At 63.9% G+C, this 6,590-nt stretch overlaps 1 protein-coding gene across 4 annotated transcripts in view; it reads left to right on the top strand.

Annotated features, from left to right (window-relative positions):
- The first annotated feature begins 770 nt into the window (after nucleotides 1-770).
- Nucleotides 771-6,590, top strand: part of DNMT3B (DNA methyltransferase 3 beta) — a 37,925-nt gene continuing 32,105 nt past the window's right edge. For 3 of the 4 annotated variants that reach the window (XM_082065491.1, XM_082065486.1, XM_082065490.1), the window contains exon 1: nucleotides 870-981. The gene's annotated coding sequence lies outside the window, so the exon portion shown is untranslated. Of the gene's footprint in view, nucleotides 831-869; nucleotides 982-6,590 lie in introns of those variants that run through there. The other variant, XM_082065489.1, reaches the window with a different exon arrangement.

Below are 6,590 nucleotides of genomic sequence, written 5' to 3'. Positions count from 1 at the left end.
AGCCCCAGGGGACTCATCAGCTCCCTGTTGACAAATCCTGTCACTCGCAAGCAAGCGGAGCGGGACGGAGCTCCGCACAAGGCTTCCCAGCGCCGCTCCGGCCCCATGACCACTGTGTCCTTGCTGGGACGCACCAGCATTGAGGTTGCTGCTTGGACCCCACAAGGTCCTCACCTCCCCAGGCGGTGGGTGGGCTCTGAGCTGCCCCCCACCAGAGCCCCAGCACCCCCAGGCTGCCCACAGCCCCACCCCACAGGGCTCATCTACAGAGCTGGAGAAGGTGCCACTGGCATCTGTGCCTTCATGTTTTCACCAGGGCTGAAAAGCACACCAGTCACCATGCTCAAACCCCGGTTCCTGTGCGGGTGCCCCAGTGGGGTCTGGGGACTTTGGCACCGCTCCTGCAGCTCAGCGTGACATGGGCTGTGCCTGCCGAACAGATGGCAGCAGCGCAGCCAGCGCTGCCGCAGCCGGTTTGGTGGCAGGGGGTACCTGCTGCCCTCTGGCCGGGCTGTCACGCCGGGAGCGGGGAGCTGTGCCCCAGCCCTCCCGAGGGGCCCTGGGGAGGGTTGTTTGCAGAATGGCAGCTACAAGGGCAGACTCTGCTCCAGGCAGCTCTGGGGTAGCGGCGCAGGGATCAGCAGCAATAAAAGCTCTGTGAGCCCTTTGTGCTGTGCCGTGTTTAGGCAATGCTGTCTATCACAGGGCAGCAGATCCTCCATTTGGTGTGGTTGGGTTTTTTTTGTGTGCCCCTGGCTCATGGGAGCCCTGCTGGGAGGAAAGTGATAGACAAAAGCCAAACCAGCTGCAGGAGGGAGAAACATTTCTGGGTGAGCCCTTGGGTGGGAGGGATTGGGAACTCCTGGAAGCTGGGCTGGGGTAGGCTGGAAACCGGGCATCTCATGGCAGGAACCTCCTTGGGAGTGGATGCGGCTGAAGCTGGAGGCAGAGCAGGAGCACACAGCAGGCAGGGAGGCCATGGTGAGTGAGCCGCAGTTATTCACAGCACTGTTATTACAGCCACCCGTTTCTGACACCCTCGGTGAGGTGGGAGCAGGATGTGCTCCAAGAAAATGTGATTGCTGGGTCCTGCCACTTGGCCCGGTGCTCGCTGTGCGGTGCAGATGGAGCTGGCAGCACCTCGGCCACGATGCCTGGAGGGTGACGAGGTGGCAGAGGGGAAGGCAGGACTCGTCCTCTGCGGGAGGGGCTGGGCAGGGGCACAGAGCTGATGCCAGGAGGGATGGTGATGGGGAGAGGAGCCGCAGCCCCTGGGCTGGCTGCAGTCTGACCTCCCTGCTGCAGCCCTGCCCCAGCCAGGAGGGCTTTTTCCTCCTTCCCCAGGGTGGAAGGAGCAATGGGCATGTCACCTGCAAGGGACAGACATGCCACCCACAAGCTGCTCCTGTTGGTGCTGCTGTGCTTGGATCCCTGTGTCCAGCAACCCTCCAAGTCCTGTGCGGTGTCTGGGCTTGGCCTGGCTTTTCCCTCTGATCTCTCTGCTTCTGGCTGTAAGGTTGGTTTCTAGGCAGAGCCTTAAAAATGACATGCATACAAGTACTAAAAAAAGCATAATTTTATTCAATAACTGCATTGTGTGCTCAGAATTCGCTTATATGTGAGATGGATCAAGTAGAAAAGCTGGTGAGAAGGCGTGTGCTCCCCCTCTCTGTAACCTGCTCCAGCAGCTCTGTGCCTGCAGCCGGGGTGGGGGCGGCTCTGGCTCCAGCCCTGTGGCCTCATGTCCCTTGTGTCCCTCCCAGGCAGCAGGACCAGGCTGCGCCAGCCTGTGGGGCTGTGCCTGACCCCAGGTGTCCCTGGCTCTGCACCGAGGATGGCGGTGAGGGGTCCAGCATCCGCAGGCATCCAGCCACCCCCTCGTCCCGTGTTCTGTCCTTGCTACACCCTCGGCTCCAGCCTTGCAGGGGCCACTTGCAGACGGGGCCCTGGGCACCCCTCAGTGTCCCACACACCCCACTTTTGTGTGTGTGTGTGTATGTATGTATATATATATATATATATATGTATATTTACAGCCAGTTCCTCAGTAGTGGAAGCTAAAAATACCCACCTGGCTGGGTAACCAGCTGCTGTGAGGTGGCCCCCAGCAAGGCTATGTTTCTCCCTATTATTGTTTTTAACCTGCTCTTAGCAAAGCCAACCCAAATGATGAGCCACCCCGATGTGGCACATCGTGGGGTGCTTGGGGTGGGACAGGACCCACTCAGGCACCATCCCCAGGCGATAGCATGGAATAAGGACAGTTGGTTTTCATTTTTATTGCATTTTGAATAAATGTGGACCGCGAATAGGGGGTGTGCTGCCGTGACATGGCTCCAGCCCCCAGCCCAGGGGCTGCGCTGGGGGCGGTGGGGCAGGACCGGGTGCTCCCGGGGCCCCGACCGGGAAAGCATTTGTGGGGGCTGTGGGGGAGATGGTGCTGTTGTCTGCCGGGGGGAGGGATTGGGGGACGGGGGGCGGACTGGGGAGGGGTGGAGGGAGAAGGATGCTCGGAGGGAAGGGGGCGGCCGGTGGAGGGAGGGAAGCGGGTGGTGGGGCAGGGATGCCCGGGGGATGCAGGGGGGGATCGGGGGACGGAGGGCGGGAGGGGGAGGGATGCGGGAGCGATGCCCGGAGGATGGAGGGCGCAGGGCGGGGAGCCCGGGGGGTGGGAACGGGATGGGGGCGGGGGGTGGGGGCGCCGCGGAGCTGCGCGGTGCTCTGGCGCCCTCTGCTGGTCCGCGCTGCGCACCGCGGCGGGGGGTGCGGGGGCAGCGCCCGGTCACCGCGGTGCCGTGAGTTTGCGGGGGCTCAGCAGCGATGTGATGCGTAGAGGAAAATGACGGTCCTGCCAGGGGACCTCCCCCCCCAAACCCTGCCCCGCGGGGCTCCGGAGCCGGGAAGGTGGAGCTGCCCCGGCTGGTGGTGCCCGGGGAGCGCTGTCTGCACCCCCCACCCGCGGCAGGGACAGCCCCCAGCCCCAGGGACAGTGGCTCTGGCCAGCCCGGGGATGCTGTGGAGCAGGACCCCATCAAGGGAAGGGCCCTTGACCTTGCTTGCAGCCCCCACACTGTCACGGAGACACAGGCAGTGCTGTGGTGCCTGCGGGGAGCAGGGCTTGCAGCCGCCTCAGCCAAGCAGCCTCCTGCACGCAGGGTCCCGCTGGTTGTTCACCATCCCATCCTGCTGCAAAACAAAGCTCGGGGAAGGACTTTGGCTCGGCTGCTGATGGGGACATGCACAGCCCTTCCTTGGGCTGCAGCCCCGAAACCTGACCTGAGAGCACCATGTGCAGGGGTTGGTGCCGCCTCAGGCTCAGCGCTGCTGTTGGGGATGGGGACAATGCTCGGGGTGGGGGGGGATGCTGTGGCACAGGACCCAGTGTGGGGATGGCACAGGGGCTCCTTCGCCTGGTGTTTCACAGCAGCCGATCACTATTGGGACTTATTAAGAGCACACACTCAAACAAAGATATTCCCCAGTTCTGCGAGGTGCGTCAGCAGCACAAGGGTTAACCCTGCTTTCCCTCTTGAGCCATGGCGAACTCGGTGGTGTGGTCGGGGATAACCTCGTTAGCGGCTGCGATGCCGCAGCGATGCCCCTGGGACAGAGCAGCCCTATAAAATGGAGCTGTGTGGAAATGGGAGCTGAGCCGTCTCAACTGGCGGGATGATCCCACTGCCACGCGGGAGCCTGCGGCCCCTCGGGGGGTCACAGAGGGGAGCAGCAGGGCCAGGCTGTGGGGACAGAGTGGGTTTGTCACAGCAGTCTCAGGTGCTGCTACCCAAGCTGTGCCCGGAAGGGAAGCAGTTGCAATAGGGTGCTGTGAGGGGCCAGCTCAGCCTGGCCCCCAGCTTGAGGGGCTCCTCTCTGGGGTGGGCTCTGAAATGACCCCCTGAGACCTGGCTGCTCCTCGGCGTCCTGCAGAGCAGGCTCAGGGCCGGGCTCAGGACCGGGCTCAGGGCTCAGGGCTGGGCTCAGGGCTGGCATGGTGTGATGCACACAGGGACCTCAGCACCTACTGTCAGGGCACCCCCGCTGTGCCCGCAGCACAGCCCCAAGCCCCACAGTGTGTCTGGGGCAGCCTGGTGATCCCTCTGGCTCTGCTGTTCCCTAGATGGGCTGGTGAGCTCCCACTGTCCTTTTCGGGGGTGGTGCTGGTGCCAGTGCCTGGGAATTGTTTGCTGCTTGTGCTGTTGTGCCACAGGCCCTGTTTCTGGTGGCCACCTCCCCATGCTCTGGGAGAAGATGGGTTCCTTATGCCTGAGCATTCATTCTCTGTGCTGATCGACAGCCTGCGGTCTGGCTGAGCAACCCCAATTGTTCCCAGTGTGCCTGGACAAAGAAGTGCCTAGAGAGATGGCAAGGCTTAGGAGAAGAGGACATGCTAGGAATATTTCCACTGCCTTGGACACCACCAGCTTTTTTCTCCCCGTTTGCAAGAATGGGAAGCAGCAGCCCAGTTTCACAGGCAGGGTGGGACCCGTCCCTGCCCATCCCAAGCAGGATGGGTGTGGGAGAAGCTGGTCCCGAGGCAGGCGGAGGGTTGGTCCTGGGGCGCGCGTCCTCGGCAGCGGCTCGGTGCTGCACCGAGCGTGGTGCTCGCCAGGCTGCTCCTGAGAAGGGAGGCAAACGCCGAGGGCATCTCCCCAGAGCATGAGCCAGGGGAGCCCCTGGTAGCCACGTGCACCCTTTGTGTCCCTGTCTCTAGGGATGGTGTGGCACTGCAGCGTGGTGGCACTGCCCTGGGCTCAGGACTGCTGCTCCCAGGCAGACAGAGCAATTTTGGGAGCTGTTTTGCAGCTGGTAATTTTGCTCAGTGACAGACTGGATGCTGCAGGGCCCCAAAAGCTGGAGGAACCGGGGAGGGGAATGGCATGGGGTGAGCAGGGGCAGGCCCGGCTCAGCAGCCACGCTGCTCTGGGCAGGATTAACACCGGCGTGGAGGCAGCGGCTTCTCCTTTCCCCAGGGTTGGTGTTCACAACGCTGCATCCTCGCTGCTTTGCCTGGCCTGGGGCTGGTTCTTCTCCCCAGCTCCTCACCTGCCATGGCTCGTTCTCAGCTGTGGGACAACCCTGAGATTTGTTGCCCTATTTTGCAAACAGGGAAGCTGGGACAGGGATAAAACTCAAGCTCTCCAAGCCCTGGGCATGAAGCAGCTCCCGGCAAGGTCTGAGAAAGCAGGGGATTCCTGCGGGAGCTCTGCCGGCTCCCGTGACCTGCCCAAGGTCAGGCAGCGCAGGCAGCGAGTCCCGGCTCCTTCCTTCCCGTCGGCCCATGGGCTCGGGGTGGAAGCAGAGCCTGTGTCTGCTCCAGCACCACGAGCAGGGGGAGGGCGGCAGGCGCCAGCCCGGCTTTTGTTCTCAGGGCTCGGAGAGCTCCTTTGCACGTGAAGGGAATGGCATCGGCATTTGCAGCGGGGAGAAGATCCCACATCCAAAACCATCCTGGCTCTTTCAGTCATTAGCATCTGCCACGGCTGAGAATCACAACCGCATTGAGTTGGTGCTGGGAAGTGACAGATCCCACGGACACAGCCCCCGTCTGCTCCCACACAGCTTTGCAGGCGCCTGGCAGGGATGTGGGGGGTGTTGGGATGCACAGGGCCCGTCACAGCCTGGGGACTGCTCTGCCATGTCCCCTGGGCTCGGGAGGGGCTGCCCACCAGCCAGGGCTGCAATAAGACGGTCCCCTGAGGTCGCAGAGGGTTCCCGCTGCAGTGAGCAGGACTGCTCGAGCATCTGAGCATGCGGGGGGGACTGCGCTACAGCTTCTGCAGGGCTGAGCTCCCTGTGCTGGGGCTGCACTGCAGCTGGGGGGCCTGTGTCCCCCCTACCTTGGGCAGGAACGGGGTCTTGCAGCACGGCCGCCTCCAGAGGAAACAGGCTGAGAAACCCCTGGGAGGCAAACCGCTGCGGGAGCACAGGCGGCTTCACCCCAAGCTGTCGGAGGCCCCCGCTTCCCCCGCGCGCTGTCCCGCAGAGATTAGCTCTCAGCTGGCTGGGCTTGACGGGAAGAGGCCGCGTGTGCCGAGCACGGCGGGGCCACCCGGAAGCCGGGGTGAAACGGGCACCGCGGCAGCCCCAGCCCTCCCGCCGTGCCCCGCTGCCCGCTCAGCCCCCAGTGCAGGGGTCCGGCCCTTCACTGTTGCTCCGTGTGCTGGCAGCCATGTGGCAAAGCCAGGGCCGTGTGGCGCAGGAAAGGCACAGCTGCCGCGTTGCATCTCCCAGCGCCATACTTGCCCCTGCCCAGCCCGGTTGGGATGGTGACCTGGTTAGCCCGCGGTCCATGTCACCCCGTGTTGGTGCTGCCGGAGCCGGCGCCCTCCCCACAGCCCTTCCCGCCGCAGCTGCCAGCTCGGCTCACACTCAGCCAAGTGCGCGGGATGAAAGGGGGTCCCTGGGAGCCCTGGTGGCAGCACGAAGGTCACGCCGCGTCCCGGCGGCGCTCTCTGATGCTGCTGCCCAGAGCTGCCCGTGGGGGTTGTGGAGCAGCATGGGGTGACCCCTGCGCTGGGGTCAGTGGCCCGTGGCCAGCGGCAGCCCCAGCGGCTTCAGCCCAGCGGGCAGGGGGAGGAGCCGGGGAGCGG

This window comes from Streptopelia decaocto (genome assembly GCF_964273445.1).
Source record: "Streptopelia decaocto genome assembly, chromosome: 14".
NCBI classification, from domain to species: domain Eukaryota; kingdom Metazoa; phylum Chordata; class Aves; order Columbiformes; family Columbidae; genus Streptopelia; species Streptopelia decaocto.
This window is presented reverse-complemented; position numbering and strand designations above follow the sequence as displayed.